This window comes from Microcaecilia unicolor, chromosome 5 (genome assembly GCF_901765095.1).
Source record: "Microcaecilia unicolor chromosome 5, aMicUni1.1, whole genome shotgun sequence".
In the NCBI taxonomy this organism is placed as follows: Eukaryota; Metazoa; Chordata; class Amphibia; order Gymnophiona; family Siphonopidae; genus Microcaecilia; species Microcaecilia unicolor.
Genome location: NC_044035.1, coordinates 56,737,239 through 56,754,241, shown reverse-complemented (window position 1 = coordinate 56,754,241; position 17,003 = coordinate 56,737,239). Strand labels below are relative to the sequence as shown.

Genomic DNA, 17,003 nt, shown 5'->3' with positions numbered 1-17,003 from the left:
GGTGAGCGGTCCTCCCGGAGCCGATGTCTACTGGGTGCAGACTCCCTCGGCGACCCAGAGCTCTCGGTACCGATGTGGGAAGGAGACCAGTGTCGATGCTTCTTTGACTTTTTCAAACGAAGCATGTCACTGGAACTTCCCGATACCGACAAGGAGGACGTGGAATCCAACCGTCGCTTCCTTGGGGCCGAGGCCGAAGAAGGTCGGTCTCGGGGGGGCTGTACCGCAGGAGCCCTCAGGGTAGGGGGAGACCCACCCGAAGGCTCACCGCCACCAGCAGGGGAATGGACAGCCCTCACCTGCACTCCGGTCGAAGCACCACCGTCCGACGACATCAGCACTAGTGGAGGTCCCGGTACCACCGACGCCGACGCAGCCTTCCGATGTCTCAGTACCGACGATGCAGAGGGTCGATGCCTCGATGCAGTCGATACCGCCGATGCCGAGGTCTTGACGCTGTCAACGTCGATGCACTCGATACCCCCGGTGCTGTTGCCGACGAAGAGCCCGAGAACAACACGTTCCACTGGGCCAATCTCGCTACCTGAGTCCTTTTCTGTAAAAGGGCGCAAAGACTACAGGCCTACGGGCAGTGCCCAGCCCCCAGACACTGAAGACACGATGCGTGCCTATCAGTGAGCGAGATTACCCGGGCGCACTGGGTGCACTTCTTGAAGCCGCTGAGAGACTTCGATGACATGGGCGGAAAAATCACGCCAGCGAAATCAAAACTCGTAATTGCGGTAAAGGCACCAAAAAGAGGGAGAGAAAAAAACTCGAACCGAGGTCTCAAAAGGGCCTACCCCGAAAACGAAAGTAAACTTAACGGGGCAAAAAACTGGAAATACGGGAAGGGAAAAAAGACCAAAAAGGTCTGTCTCCAAAATTCCCTTTTTTTTTTTACTGTAGCGAAAAGCCAAAAGACGCGCGAGGGTCAACTTAAGGGGCGCAAACGGCGCAAACACGACTGTCCCGAGCGCGGACAAAAGAAGACTGACGAACACGAGCCGGTTCGGGCGGGAAGACGGCCACGCATGCGCGGTGCGCATCGGCGCGCGAGGACTAGCAAAGGCCTTTGCTAGAGAAGTTTCTGATTGAAGGGGCTGCCGTGGACGTCACCCATCAGTGAGAACAAGCAGCCTGCTTGTCCTCGGAGAAATATATATATATATATATATACACATATATATATACATTTTTTTTTTTTTGAAACAGAACAGTGATCTGTTCCTACCAGGGACCTTGCCTGAAGGAACTTCTCCCAGAGAAGGGGGGAGAAGGCTGAGGTGCACTGGTAAAGGCAGAGGAGAGTGGTGGGGAGGAGGATCTTGGAGCCCGGAGTGTACACCCCCCCTCCCCCCGAAAAAAAAGGTGCAGGGGCTAAGAGCCAGAGACCAATGCAGCTGTTTCTCTCCCAAGGAGGTTTCTTTATGTTTCTTTCTTTTTTTAAATTTTACTAAACCACTAAGCAAGATCCCTAAAGGGAACCTGTAAACCTAACTAAAACCAAGGGGCCAAAACCGGCGCACCCATCAAAAACATGGAGCAGGGTTGCACAGCAACTACCTCTGCTGGGAGACTGAGAAATACTGAGCAGGTCAGGGTTGCACAGTCCCTTATACAGGAGCACTTTTCAATAATTCTCAGTCTCTCTCTGCTGGTAGGAGTGCATATTACCCATTCGTAGGGAATGGTCTAGAGAAGATGATAAGGAACTTGGTCTTTTCTATACCTCTCAACTGCACTTGCCTATCTATTAAGATGTTTCTTTGTACTGTATGAAGAGCATTAGCATATATATATATATATATATATTTATTTTTTTTTATTTGTAGCATTTGTATCCCACATTTTCCCACCTATTTGCAGGCTCAATGTGGCTTACATTTTCCACAATGTTGATCACCAATTCCGGAAGAGAAATACATATTTAAGGTGAAGGAGACAGAGAGGATTAGGTATACAGTTACAGAAAGTGAATTTTCATAATCAGAAATAAATAGATGTTATTTGAATGTTCTAATGTGTGTCTATTAAGGTGGATTCATTTGTGTTGTGCTGTCATCGTATCATATCTATATTACACGAATGTCCTTCCATGTTGGTATTATGGCACCATTCTTAATCTGCTGACATTTATCATATTTCTTTTATATGATTGTTTTACAGTGCTGCTAAATATTTATATTCCTAATCCTATATCATGTTAGTCCTATTACTAGGACTCAATTTGCCATCTCCAAGTATGTTGTACTTCATTAATTGTATTTGTGCTTATATTTGGTCATTTTACTACTATGCTGTTAACAAAGGTTTAAGACTTATGTCAAGCACTACCTTGGGTAAATCTCTTCATAAAGCTAATTAATAAATCCAATACAATAAATAAAGTAGTGCACTGAAGATGTTCATATAACTTTATACAGATATCTTAGCTTTAACTCAGTTATTAGTAACCAGATCTCATTGCATAAAATCTAACCTGTGTTAAAATAGCAAAAGTTAGACGTAAAATAAAACAAAATTACTCACCTGTAGCAGATGTTTTCCACGGACAGTAGGCCAGCTATTCACACATGTGGGTGATGTTATCCAATGGAGCCCAGAGTGGACATTGGTTAGCATATACATGCTTTAAGAAAATTCTAGCAGAATCCCACTGTGCATGCTTGAGTGCCTTCCAGCCCAACGCATGAATGCAGGTACCTCAGTCAAGTAATATAGATAAAGAAATAAAACTCCTAGGGGAGGTGGGAGGGTATGCGAGAGTACCTAGCCTGCTGTTCTCAGAAAGCACCTGCTACAGGTGAGTAACTTCACTTCCTCTGATGACGAGCAGGCCCAGTTGTATTCTCACATGTGGGAATCCCTAGCTACCAGGCTCACCAAAAACAGCAATATTAGGACAATAGGGACTCAAAACGTCAAGGCCTAAAAGTCAATTAATCTGAAATTATATACATACTAGTTGTGAAGGTGCAGCCTGGAACATAACAGAATTAGGCTTAGGAGGATGGAGCTGGTTTATATAACCAAACAGATTCTGCAGGACCATCTGACCAAACCATCTGTCAAGTCGCTATCCTGCTAAAGGAAGTAATAAGATGTAATGTGTGGACCGAAGACTACGTTGCAGCCTTTCAAATCTCCTCTATGGAGGCTAACCTCAAGTGGGATACAGACAGACAAGTCAGCCTAGCCTAGGCATAGGTAAAGGAGAAGCAATCTACTAGCCAATTGGAAACTGTGTTTGCTAATGGCTACCGCCATCCTGCTTGGGTCAAAAGAAACAAAAAGCGAGTAGAATGTCTATGGGCTTCAGTCCGCTCCAGATAGAAGGCTATGGCTCGCTTGCAGTCTAAGGATAGGCATGCTGTTTTGGGGAAAATATTGGAAAAACAATTAACTAGTTAAGATGGAACTCCAACACCACCTTAGGAAGGAACTTAGGGTGCATGCGAAGAACTACTCTCTTATGATGAAACTTAGTGTAAGGTGGATCAGCTACTAGGGCCTGAAGCTCACTGACTCTGCGAGCTGAAGTGACCACCACTAAAAACACAACTTTACAAGTCAGATACTTCAGATGACAGGAGTCAAGCAGCTCAAAAGGAGATTTCATCAGCTGTGTGAGAACAACATTGAGATCCCATGAAGCAGTGGGAGTTTTAATGGGGGGCTTTGTCAACAGCAAACTTCTCATAAAACGAACAACTAGAGGCTGTACAGAGATTGGCTTACCTCCTACACAGAGATGGTAAGCCCTAATTGCACTGAGATGAACCCTTACAGCATTTTCAAACCAGACTCAGAGAGGTGCAGGAAGTATTCAAGCGTTTTTTTTTGTGTAGGGTGAGTACAAGAAAATGGGGAAAATCCACTATTTCTGGGATAAGCAGTATAGAATTTTTGTACTTTCTGGGGATCTTGCCAGGTATTTGTGACCTGGATTGGCCACTGTTGGAAACAGGATGCTGGGCTTGATGGACCTTTGGTCTGTCCCAGTATGGTAATACTTATGAACTTATGAATCTAGGGATTTTCCCTCACACCAGACGGCAAATCTTTTCTACATAACAAAACACAGTGCAGTCTTTCCTGGACGCAAGCAAGATTCTGGAGACACCCTTTGGCAGACTCAAGGATGCAAACCCTATGCTCTTAACATCTAGCCATGAGGGCCAGGGACTGGAGGTTGAGATGCAGAAAGGATCTTTCATTCTGTATGATGAGGGTCTGAAAACACTCCAATCTCCAATCTGGAGGACAACTCCAGAAAAAGAGGAGACCAGATCTGCCTCGGCCAATAAGGGTTGATTTGAATCACAGTTCCTCGATCTTGCTTGAGTTTCAGCAAGGTCTTCTCTATGAGAGGTATTGGAGGATACGCATATAGAAGATTTGTCACTCAATGTAATTGGTGACCTGAGCCTGGATCAGAACTGGGGAACTTTATTGTTGAGAGGAATGACAAAAAGATCCACCGAGGGGTGCCCCACTCTCAGAAGACCTTGCGGACTACATCCATATTGAGAGACCATGCGTTAGGTTTCATTATCCTGCTCAGTCGGTCTACCATGCTGTTGTCCTTTTCTGCTAGGTATGTGGCTCGCAGGACCATTCCATAAAGGAGGGCCCACTGCCACACCCCTACAGCTTCCTCACACAAGGGATAGGAGCCTTTATGTTGCAGTCTGAGGCTCAAAACAACATGAGCCCTTGGCCTACTGTCATCGATCGGTAGCAAGCGGCAAACCCCCAACCAGGACTGGACTAACAAGCAAGGATGTAGCTGGATTCTGGAACGGACTTGGCTTGCCTGGAACTGGATGCTGGAACGGATTTGACTAGGCAGGAACCGGATGTTGGAACGGACTTGGCTTGGCAGGCAGTGCTGGAACAGACAGGACTGGAGCTGTAAGCTCCTTTGAGCAGGGACCGTCCTTCTTTGTTTATTTTGTACAGCGCTGCATAACCCTAGTAGCGCTCTAGAAATGTTAAGTAGTAGTAGTAGTAGTTGTAGGCAGACAATGCAGGAACAGACAGGACTGGAGCTCAGGATACTCAAGCAGGATTCAGGATTCTCAAACAGGCTTGGCGGAACTGGATTCAGGATGCTCAAACAGGCTTGGCTGGAACTGGATTTAGGATGCTCAAACAGGCTTGGCTGGAACAGGATTCAGGATGTTCAAGCAGGATTCAGGATTCTCAAATAAGCTTGGCAGGAACAGGATTCAGGATTCTCAAACAAACAGGATTCAGGATTCTCAAACTGGGCAGACACAACCAGGGACAGAACTAAAGCTGAAGGCTTGCAGGGCAGACACAAGCACTACTACTACTACTTAACATTTCTACAGCGCTACTAGGGTTACGCAGCGCTGTACAATGGGAACAGAAGCTAAAGACAAACAGGGCAGACACAAAGCTGACCCACACAGACAAACAACAGAACTAAGGCTGAAGCTGAAAGTAGAGGGGACTAGAGCAAGCGAGGCAGACTAGGCAGGACACAAAGCTGACCCACACAGACAAACAGAGAAGAACAGAAGCAGAAGTGCACACAGGCACCCTAAACAAGAAATCAAGACAGAAGTGCCCACGGGCACACAGACTACCTTTGGCATTGCAAAGGCCCTGAATGAAAGTCCACCACTTCCTTATAAACAGGACAGAGGCAGGAAATACACTGAACACCAAAGTGAGGCTTGAAACACGCAGGAAGTGGAAACCCTACAGGACAGAGGCAGGAAACACACTGAACACCAAAGTGAGGCTTGAAACACACAGGAAAGAAACAACAATGCAGACAGGAGCCAGCTCAGAAGCTGACCATCAGGACATAAGGTGAGTCAGAGAGGGATCACGACCACAGTCGTGACTGTATTCCCCTGCTTGCTCACATAGTGCATTGCAATCTGATTTTGTTTGGATATGGATAATTTGGTTCTGTAACTGATCTCTGAAAGCCTTGAGAACGTTCCAAATGGCCCTCAGCTCAAGGAGGTTTATATGGAGATCTGTTTCCTGAGCAGCCATGTCTCTTTGGTGTAAAGCCCATTGACATGAACTCCCCATCCCAGGTTGGATGCATCCATTGTGAACAGCTTCTGAGGAGATGGAATTTGTAACGGTAGTCTCACAGTCAAATTCAACTGAACTGTCCACCAGAGAAGGAAGTGACCCAGATCTGAAGAGACCTGGATGACATCTGCTAGGTTCCCTGTTGCCTGAGACCACTAGGAAACTAGGGTGAACTGGGCCTCTCTAAAATGGAAAATAGCCACGGGAGTGACATGCACTGTGGAGAACCAAGTGGCTTAACAATCTCAACATTTGCCGAGCTGTGATCTGCTTGCTGCTTTGGAGTTGCAAGGTATTTCCTACCAAGACATCTGCTCTCACCTGGGCAGAAAAACCTGAGCTCGTACTGTAATGAGCAGAGCTCCTATGTACTTCAATTGCTGTACTAGGAGAAGGTGGGACGAGGTAGTTTATGATGAATCCTACTGGCTCCAGCACCCAAATAATTTTCTGCATTGACTTTTGTGCCCCCTCCTGTGATGAACTTTTGACCAGTCAATTTTCCAGGTAGGGAAACATGTAAACTCCCAGTCTGCGTAGCAACACTGCAACTACTGCTAGACATCTGGGAGCTGACGTGAGGTCAGAAGACAGAGTGTGATATTGTTATTGGTGTTTCCCTACTCAGAATCTGAGATACTTCCTATGACTGGGAGTATCGATATGTGGGTATAGGCATTCTTAATGTCCAGAGAGCATAGCAAATCTTTTTTCCTAGATCAAGGGAAGAAGGGTGCCCAGGGAAATCATCCTGAACTTTTCTTTGACCAGGTATTTGCTCAGGGCCCTTAGGTCTAGGATGGGATGGAATCCCTCTGTTTTCTTGGGACAAGGGAGTACCTGGAATAGAATTCATTCCCTTCTTTCTCTGGTGGCACAGGTTCGACTGCATTGGCCTATAGAAGGGAGGAGATTTCCTCTACAAGTATCTGCTTGTGCAGAGAGCTGAGGTAAGATGCTCTCTGTGGGCAATTTGTTGATCACTGATGCCAATGAAGTACATAACTGAGAAAAACTATTTGAAGAACCTAAAGGTCGGAGGTTAAGAGGGGCCACCCATGATAGAAAAATCTGAGCCTCCCTCCTATTGGAAGGTTGTCCGGGAGAGTTACTTAACCGTGGCTATGCTCTCTTGGAGCCAGTCAAAAGCTCCCCTTATTTTGACTGGGAAGCTAGTTGGGGCTTCTTGGGGCTGGACTGAAAAGGGCAAGAACACTGGGACTGGGTATGCTGGGCGGTGTGAGAAGACAGCAGAAATCTACTTCTTTGACAGTAGTAGGTCCATCACCTAAGCCCACTCTAAAATCTCCTCCTCCTGGAGAATGCAGCTGGAGGCTGCTGAGAGAGGGACTGGATCGTGTCAGTGTGCTTCTTGTTGAGGTCAGTGACCTCCTCCACCGTGTCCCCCAAAAGATTATTTCCTCAGCAAGTTATGTCCACTAATCTCTCCTGAACCACTGGTTCTAAGTCAGAGACACAAGCCATGAGAGTCTGTACATCCCCACACACATGGCAGAGAGTCTTGACGCAACATCAAAAACATCATAAGTGCCCCTGACCAGATACTTTCTGCACTCCAGCTGCTTACCAGCCAACTGGCGAAGTTCAGCGGCCTGCTCCTGAGGGAGAGAATTCGAAAGACTAAGAGTACTGAATAGCAAAGTAGATGCTCGTGTAGAGCTCGTAGGACTGGGTATGGGCAATAAGCATTGAGGCCTGATAGACTGTTTTGGGAAGAAGGTTTAATGTCCGAGCCTCGCTACCTGGGGGGAGCTGAGGCATTAATCCTGGAACTCCTGGCTCGTTTGAGGGTGGATTTGACTACCAGAGAGTGGTAAGGTAGCTGAGTCCTCTTGAATCCAGGAGCCTTCTGGATACGATACTGTGTATCCACTTTCTTATGTGTCACCTGCACTGAGAGGGGAGATTTCCAGTTCTTTGTCAGTACATCTTTAAGGATAGAGTGTAATGGAACCGTGACACCTTCCTTAGGAGGCAATTCATAATCTAGGACACATAACAACTCTGCCCTGTGTTCCACCTCCATCTCCAACTTAAATAGGATGGACGAAACCATCTCCTTCACAAAATCTGTAAAAGAGAGACTTTCAGGTGAAGATTTATGTCTCTCTTGAGATGCATAGGAATCAGAAGAGACCCCATAAGACTCCTCCAAGAAGTAATGAGGGTCCTCTTCTGAGTCCCATGAGCAATCCCAATCAGACTCCTCCCAGTACTCAGATTGAACAAAGCGAGTCTGTGCCTGCCTCTGCTCAGTAAGACCACACCTACACCCTGAAGGGCACTGGGGTACAACCCTACGCTGAGAGTCCAGGGAAGCTTCCTCCCCCCGATTTTGACAGAACTGCATGGGTCGACGTCAACATCAACACCCATTGGGGAAATGTGTCGAAGACCGCTCCACAGGCAATGTAGGATCTTCAGGAAGAAGCAGGGACTGAGCTGTAGCAGGCACAAGTGCCCTCGATGCTTGAGCAACGTGCAGCTGCAGCATCTGCACCAGCTACTCCCCGAGCATGGCTTGGTACTGCTCATCAAAGGTAGGCATCAGAAAAGGCTGGGGAGCTGGGACAGGGACAGCCTGTGAAGAAGCCGGTGCCAAACCAAATGTGAACCTGGCTGCCTGGAGACTGGTGCACTGGCAACTCCACTAAGGAGAGGTAGTGCTCCTCTCTGTGCTGGTGCTTTTCGGGTACCGGCACTACCGATCGGGACAGAGGACCAATGCTTATGCATCTTGGGCTTCCCTGGCACTGAGTATCGCAGTCCTTAAGTGCCAATGAGGACAACGTCGAACCTGTACACGTCCTTGGTGTCAGGTCTGATACTGACCAGTCCCGGGGCCAACTATCAGCACACAATGTCGAGAGAGAGGTGGAGGCCTCCTTGATGATGGTGCACTCCCAGTGGTAACTAATTTATTTATTTATTTATTGCATTTGTATCCCACATTTTCCCACCTATTTGCAGGCTCAATGTGGCTTACATTGTTCTGTCATGGCGATCGCCATTTCCGGAGTGAGAGACACAGGTGGTATCAAACATATAAAGGGCGAGTGACCGTACTCACTCGCAAATGCGCAGTAGACTTCCCTCTCTGTCCCGCCCCCGCATCAATACGTGATAACGGGGGGGGGGGGGGGGGGGGCGGGACAGAGAGTGAAACTGCGCGAAGGGGAGGGAACAGCCGAGGTCACCACCGCTCCCCCTCCCCCCCCCCCGAGGTCACCGCCACTGGTACCCTCCCCCCAGAGTCGCCGTCACCCCTCCACCCGGCCTGTCTCTTCGCTATTCAACTTACATCTCCGGAGCAGGCAGATCAGCTGAGCTCCCGTCGGCCTTCCTTCCCTGCCTGTGTCCCGCCCTTGCCGACGTTACGTCACACGAGGGCGGGACACAGAGAAGGAAGGCCGATGGGAGCTCAGCTGATCTGCCTGCTCCGGAGATGTAAGTTGAATAGCGAAGAGACGGGGCCGGCGGTGGCGACTCGTGGGGGGGGGGGTATCGGCAGCGGTGAACTCGGGGGGGGGGGGGGGCAGCGGCGACCCAATAGCCCGTTTTAACGGGCTCAACGGCTAGTTACACTAGAGATCATGATTGACATAATAGATTAAGCAGTCAAGAATAAAGAGTTCATATTTGGAATTAAAGATATAGTGATGATGCGATAAAGTTCATTCGTGGTAGAGTAGATTTTGGTAGTTGAGTGTAGAGATTTTGGTTTTATCTAGTTCGGGCTTCAATTCCGTTGTCTGGTAGTTAGGATGTGCCGTTGTGGTACTCCTTTTTGAACAAGCTGGTCTTCAGTGATCTCCGAAAGTTAGTTAGGTCTTGGATTTTTCTCACGGCGAGTGGTAGTGTATTCCATAGCTGTGTGCTTATGTAGGAGAAGCTGGATGCATATGTTAGTTTATATTTTAGACCTTTGCAGCTAGGGTAGTGTCTCCATAGCCATTGAGGTCAATGCTTACAGTACCGATGTCAATGGATCAGTCTTCGAGGAGTCAAAAAGTCTCTCCTGCTGGACCTGACACACCCTCTGTGTTCTCAACTGCATTTCTAACAAAGAGAAGGGAAAATTAGGTTCTTACCTTGGTAATTTTCTTTCCTTTAGTCACAGCAGATGAATCCATTAACTGATGGGTTGTATCTGCCTACCAGCAGGTGGAGATAGAAAACACTGAAGAACCACAATGACCCTTGGATGGCTAGCCCCAACTGCCTTCAGTATTTGAAATTTCCAAAGCAGAGTGAATAAGAAAGGTAACATCATATAAACTTTCCTCACAGTGAACAAATGCCCCAGAACCAGAGCAATAACCATACAAAGGAGGGACAATCTCAACCTCCTGTAATAGAACATCATGTAGAAATTCTGAGAACTGATTTCCAACTTCTCCCAATGAGATATATATCTGCATGAAAGATCTGAACAAAAAACAAAGTCAGACAGGGAGGGATCATGGATTCATCTGCTGTGACTAAAGGAAAGAAAATTATCAAGGTAAGATCTTAATTTTCCCTTCCTTCTCATCAGCAGCAGATGAATCCATTAACTGATAGGATGTACCAAAGCACTCCCTATTTAGGGTGGAAACAGGCCACTCCGCGAGCAAGCACTTGTGCTCCAAAAATCACGTCCTGCTTCGCTGCAACATCCAGCCTGTAATGCTGGACGAATGAGAGCTGAGAAGCCCAAGTATTTATTTATTTATTACATTTATTTATTACAAGTAGCCGCACTACAGATCTCTTGAAGAGAGAGTGCACCCGTTTCAGCCCACGAGAAAGAAATCGCTCTCATGGAATGCGCCTTAAACGCTTCAGGCGGAGACCGGCCTGAAAGCAGATACGCAGAAAAGATGACTTCCTTGAGCCAATGGGCTATAGTGGCTTTAGACACCGGGCACCCGCGTCGAGGACCTGTCAACAATACAAAAAGGTGATCAGACGTCCTGAAGTCATTTGACATCTGTAGATACTGCAACAGAGCCCTGCGGACATCCAAAAGATGTAATTGCCCAAAGGAGTCCGGGAAATCTTCCCTAGAAAAGGAAGAAAGAAAAATGGGCTGGTTCAGGTGAAACGCTGAAACCACTTTAGGCAGAAAGGAAGGCACCATACCTACCGTTACTCCGGACTCCGAGAACTGTAGAAAAGGGTCCCGACAGGACAACGCCTGCAGCTCAGACACGCGTCTAGCCGATGTCATGGCCACCAAAAAGACTGTCTTGAGAGTCACATCCTTCTCTGAAGCTCGCATAAGCGGCTCGAAAGGCGAACGCTGGAGAACCTTCAACACCAGCCCCAGGTTCCAGGCTGGACAGGGCAACTGCACTGGAGGGCGGAGCGGCAGCACCCCTCTGAGAAATCGGGCAATGTCCGGGTGAGCAGCAAGGGACAAGCCAGAGACTTTCCCTCGGTAGCATGCCAATGCTGCCACTTGAACCCACAGGGAATTGTAAGCCAGGCCTTTTTGTAAGCCATCCTGTAAAAAGTCCAGCACTGGTGAGACAGTAGCCTGCGTGGGAGTGATCGCCATTGAAACACACCATGCCTCAAACTTGCGCCAGATCCGAGCATAAGCTGCGGAGGTGGACCGCTTGCGGGCCTGCAAGAGAGTAGAAATGACCTTGTTTGAGTAGCCCTTTTCTCTCAATTGCGCCCTCTCAAGAGCCAGGCCGTAAGACCAAATCGGCAGGGGTCCTCCATAGACACCGGACCTTGAACCAACAGGTTCGGCACCAGAGGCAAATGAAATGGAGCCTCCACCATCATCCGACGGAAATCCGCATACCACGGACGCCTTGGCCAGTCCGGAGCGATAAGAATCACCAATCCCCGGTGTAGTCGAATCCGAAAGAGGACTCGCCCTATCAAGGGCCAAGGAGGGAACACATACAGGAGGCCCGAGGGCCAGGGTTGAGCCAGTGTATCCAACCCCGCCGAGTGAGGATCTCTCTTTCTGCTGAAAAAGAGAGGGACTTTGGTGTTCGCACTTGACGCCATTAGATCCATTCCGGGTGTCCCCCATTTGGCACAAATCTGAAGAAAAACTTCTTCTGCCAGTTCCCATTCCGCTGGGTCGATTTGGTGCCTGCTGAGAAAATTGGCTTGCACGTTGCTCTGACCTGCAATGTGAGCTGCTGACAGAAGCTGCAGGTGGAGCTCGGCCCAGTGGCAAATCTGAGCGGCCCCCGCGGCCAGGGCCCTGCACTGAGTGCCGCCCTGACGATTTATGTAGGCCACCGCTGTCGTATTGTCTGACAGAACCCGGACCGCAAGCCCCTTCAGAGTCTTTTGGAAGGCCATAAGAGCCTGAAATATTGCTCTCAGTTCCAAGCGATTTTTGGACCATCCCGCTTCCACGGTTGTCCACTGACCCCGAACATAGCTTCTCTGGCAAAGCGCTCCCCAGCCCAAAAGGCTGGCATCTGTTATCACCAGGCATCAAGAAGGAAGCACAAGCGGCATTCCTTGGCGCAGCATCCTGTCGGAGAGCCACCACTCCATACTGAGCCAAGGCGCAGGGAGCCACATTAGTCTGCGTTGATATTTCTGGGAAATTGGAGACCATTGTTGAAGCAGGGCAATCTGCAGAGGCCTCATATGCGCTCTCGCCCATGGAACCACCTCCAAGGTGGCCGTCATCAACCCCAACAGCTGGATCACGTCCCAAGCTCACGGGCGAGGCATCCGCAGGAGCAGACGGACCTGATTTTGAAGCTTGCACCGCCTTTGGTAGGGGAGAAAGACAAACCCCGAGGCCGTGTCGAAACGGACCCCCAAATACTCGACAGACTGAGAGGGGGGTCAGGTGACTTTTGGGTATATTGACCACCCAGCCTAGCGACTTCAGGTCTGTAACCACTCTGGCTGTGGCAAGACAACTTTCGGCTGCCGAATCCGCTCTGATGAGCCAGTCGTCGAGGTAAGGGTGAACTCTGATACCCTCTCGCCTGAGACAGGCAGCTACGACCACCATTACTTTAGAAAAGGTACGGGGAACTGTGGCTAGGCCAAAAGGCAAGGCCCGAAACTGGAAATGTTGTCCCAACACCGCAAACCGGAGAAACTGCTGATGCGGGGGCCAAATAGGAATGTACAAATACGCTTCTTTTAGGACCAGAGATGTGAGAAACTCTCCTGGCTGTACCGCCGCAATGATGGAGCGCAGGGTTTCCATGCGAAAGTGTCATACTCTTAGGGCCTTTTTAACTCTTCGCAAGTTGAGGATCAGTCTGAAAGACCCGCCTTTTCGAGGCACGACAAAATAAATGGAATAGTGGCCACAGCCACGTTCGGCGGGAGGCACCGGATCACTGCTCCGAGGTGCAGCAAGACTTGCAAGGTCTCCTCTACCGCTGCCCGTTTTACGGCAGTGCCGCATCGGGACTCCACAAACACGTCTCTCACCAAATTCCAATCGGTAACCTTCTCTGATCAGGTCCAGGACCCACTGATCCGAGGTAATCTTGGTCCACTCCTCTAGAAAGAGGGAAAGACGTCCTCCTACTGCAGGAATCGAGGAGTGGACCGGCGCTCCATCATTGTGGAGGACGCCCCTGAACTTCAGGCCGAGACCCGGCCGCTGCGGAGCGTTTGTCCGAGCGAAAGGAGTTCCTCTGCTGAAAAGGGGCATGTTGAGAAAACCCAGCAGAGCGCCCCGGGCGATACCTACGAGCTTCACGGAAGCGAGGTCTAGAGGAGGAGGGAAACACAGAACCCTTGGAAGAAGGCCTCGGCCTATCCTCAGGTAACTGCTGGGGCTTAGAGTCCCCTAGGTCTTTAACAATCTTCTCCAAATCCTCTCCAAATAACAGGAGGCCCCGAAAGAGTAACCTCACCAGCCTTTGCTTAGAGGCCATGCCAGCCGCCCAATGCCGTAGCCAAAGAAGGCAGTGGGCAGAAACTGCCATAGACATCTGTTTAGCCGAAGCTCTGACTAGATCATAAAGGGTGTCAGCCAAAAATTACAGGGCCCTCGCACCATCCGCGAGCTGTTCCACCGCCTGTTGTAACCAGGAAAGTCATGCCCGGGCTGCATAGGAACTGCAAATAGACGCAAGGCAAGGCCCACAATTTCAAAGGACCGCTTCAGCGCGGATTCCAGCCGCTGGTCCTGCATGTCTTTCAACGTGACCCCTCCCTCTACTGGGAGAGTGGTCTTTTTAGTCATCGCCGTGACCAACGCATCCACTTTAGGCATCCCCAAAGGGGCCAAGTGCTCCTCACTCAGAGGGTAAAGCTGCCCCATAGCCCTGGCCACTTTCAAAGGCCCACCGGGGTCAGACCATTGAGCTGAAATAAGCTCTTGGATGGAGTCATGCACAGGAAAGGCCCCAGTAGGCTTCTTAGTACTTGCCATCCTAAGATTAACAGAGGAGGCAGCGCCCTCGGTAGGATCATCAATCGAGAGGGCCTGCAAGGCGTCAGTAATGAGAGCTGGCAGCTCGTCGCTGTGGAAAATCCGAACCGCATTGGGATCATCCAAATCCAGTGGCAAACAGGCACCCTCATCTGGATCATCCGTCCATGAGGGCCTGCCAGATCCCTCAGACTCCCCACAGCCTGACCACAGGGAGGAAAAAGGAGGTGCGCCACTTTCAGATGGAGAATTTACCCGCCTACGTTTAGCGTCCTTCCAACGCTGGGGGGAAGAAATAACCTCTGTAGCCAGCCCCGGGTCATCAACACCAGTGGGGGAACCAGAATGCAACGCAGTGTCAGACACCTGCAGCAGAGCTCTTTTCAGCATGAAGGCTTTATGCATTAATAGCACAAACTCAGAGGAAAAAACTCACCCTGACCCTCCGTCTCTGAATTAGGAGAAACGGATGTTGGAGCTCCTCTGGCAGCCTCTAAACGAGGCGTCCCCCTACACTCAGACTCCTCCGCAACCACGAGGGTCGGAGACATGCGGCGCTTCCAAAATGGCGCCCGCTGCCAGCTCCATCGAGCGGGAAGAATCATTGCTCAGCATGCTCATACTAGCGCGAGTGTCTAAGGAGCACGTTTTGCACAGCCCCGCTGCTGATCTGCGCTTACCACAATGGGAGCAGCGCTTAACTGCCTCAGCAGCCATCGCCCGACTGGACGGAAATATAGCAATAAAATGGCGGCTTCACGCCAAAACTTACCCCGTTCGGAACGGCGTCCGCGGGACCTCCCCGGAGGAGCTGGGCACCACTCTCACCTCAGAAGACCGAGTCAATGAGCTCCGGTCAAGCTGCACCGAACCAGAATCTCTGGAAAAAGCCTCAGAAATAGCAACGCTGTACAAGCGCGCACCTTTTTTTTTTTTTTTTTTTAAACACTGTGAGGAAAGTTGGAGGCAGGCAGCAACAGAGGGATCCGGGACAAGGGGGGAATGGGTAAGGCAGGGAAAGGCGAACCTATATGCCTTTAAAGTGGGCACCACCAGCCACAACACCCCTGCTCAACTGGCAAAGCACAGAAGCCACCCCAGGCAGAAATCCAGGAGCTGATCAAGCTACGTCCACACCTGCTGGGAGATAGAGAAATACTGAAGGCAGTTGGAGCTTGCCGTCCAAGGGTCACTGTGGTTCTTCAGTGTTCTCTATCTCCACCTGCTGGTAGGTGGATACAACCCATCATTTAATGGATTCATCTGCTGCTGATGACAAGGAACAAGAATTAGGCTCATGGTTAGGCCCAAGGCATCCAATGCACCAAGTGTGCAGCTCCCATCACCAAAATCACTCAACTGCATTGGGCACAGCTTTTGAAGCCACTGGGAGTCTTCTTGGACATCGAAAAAAATACTGCAGCCAGTGGCGTAGCCAAGGGTGGGCCCGGGTGGGCCTAGGCCCACCCACTTTGGGCTCAGGCCCATCCAGTAGCAGCATACTGTGTGGCTGGCAGGGATTCCCATGCTCCACCAGCTGAAAACTCCCAATGACTGTCCCTCCTGCATACCTTGCAAATAGCAGATCTTCGCCTGCAGCAAGCAGCGACTGATACATACTGCTCGCACCGGCCCCACAACCTTCCCTCTGACATATTCCTGCCTATGTGGAAATAGGAAGTTGCATCAGTGGGAAGGCTGTGGGGCCAACATGAGCAGTGTGTATAAGTTGCTGCTCGCTGCCACTGAAAATCTGCTATTTAAAAGATATGCGGGAGAGGGGGGATGTTTGAGAGACCATATGGCATGCAGGAGAGAGCAGGAGAGACCAAATCACCTGTAGAATGGGGCGGGATTCTTCTGCCCACCCATCTTGGGCTCAGGCCCACCCAAAATTGGTTGTCTGGCTACGCCCCTGACTGCAGCTAATTAAACTCCTCATTTTTGAACTATAAAAAGGGGCAGAGTCCAAATCGAGGTCAGTGTTCAGACCTAAGCTGGCCTATCAAGCCGAGAAAAAGAAAGAAAACCTGAAGGGCTGAAAATACTAAGAACTAAAAGGTGAAATAAACAAAAAGAGAAATTAGATAAAATAATGAAGAAAATGAGGGAAAAAGATGCCTGCATGGGAAGGCACTGCAGAGGCAGAGAAAAAAAGCACTAAGGGGAGACCGCAAAGACACGTCCTTCCTGCTAAATGAAGACTGAGGGTCCTGCTCATACACGGTAGGATGCTGCTAGAATTTTCTTGAAACATCTGTATGCTAGCCAGCGTCCACACGGCTCAGTCAGATGATGTCACCCACATGTGAGAATACAACTGAGCCTGCATGTCCCTGGAGAACACATCTTAACAATAGTTCATGATTATAACTACGCTCCTTTGATATTTAACTTATACAATAGTGGCTCAATATTGCCTATATCTGATAGAAGTTTTAAGCCCATCTGTTTACTGTCCAATTTTAATATCACTAAATCTGGTTGTAGAGCAGCTGATATGGCCAAAGGTTAGCTCCTCCACCAGCTA

At 49.4% G+C, this 17,003-nt stretch overlaps 1 protein-coding gene across 1 annotated transcript in view; it reads right to left on the bottom strand.

Moving 5' to 3' along the window:
- CNNM1 (cyclin and CBS domain divalent metal cation transport mediator 1) overlaps window positions 1-17,003 on the bottom strand; it is a 300,200-nt gene that overhangs the window by 133,895 nt on the left and 149,302 nt on the right. The window lies entirely within an intron of this gene.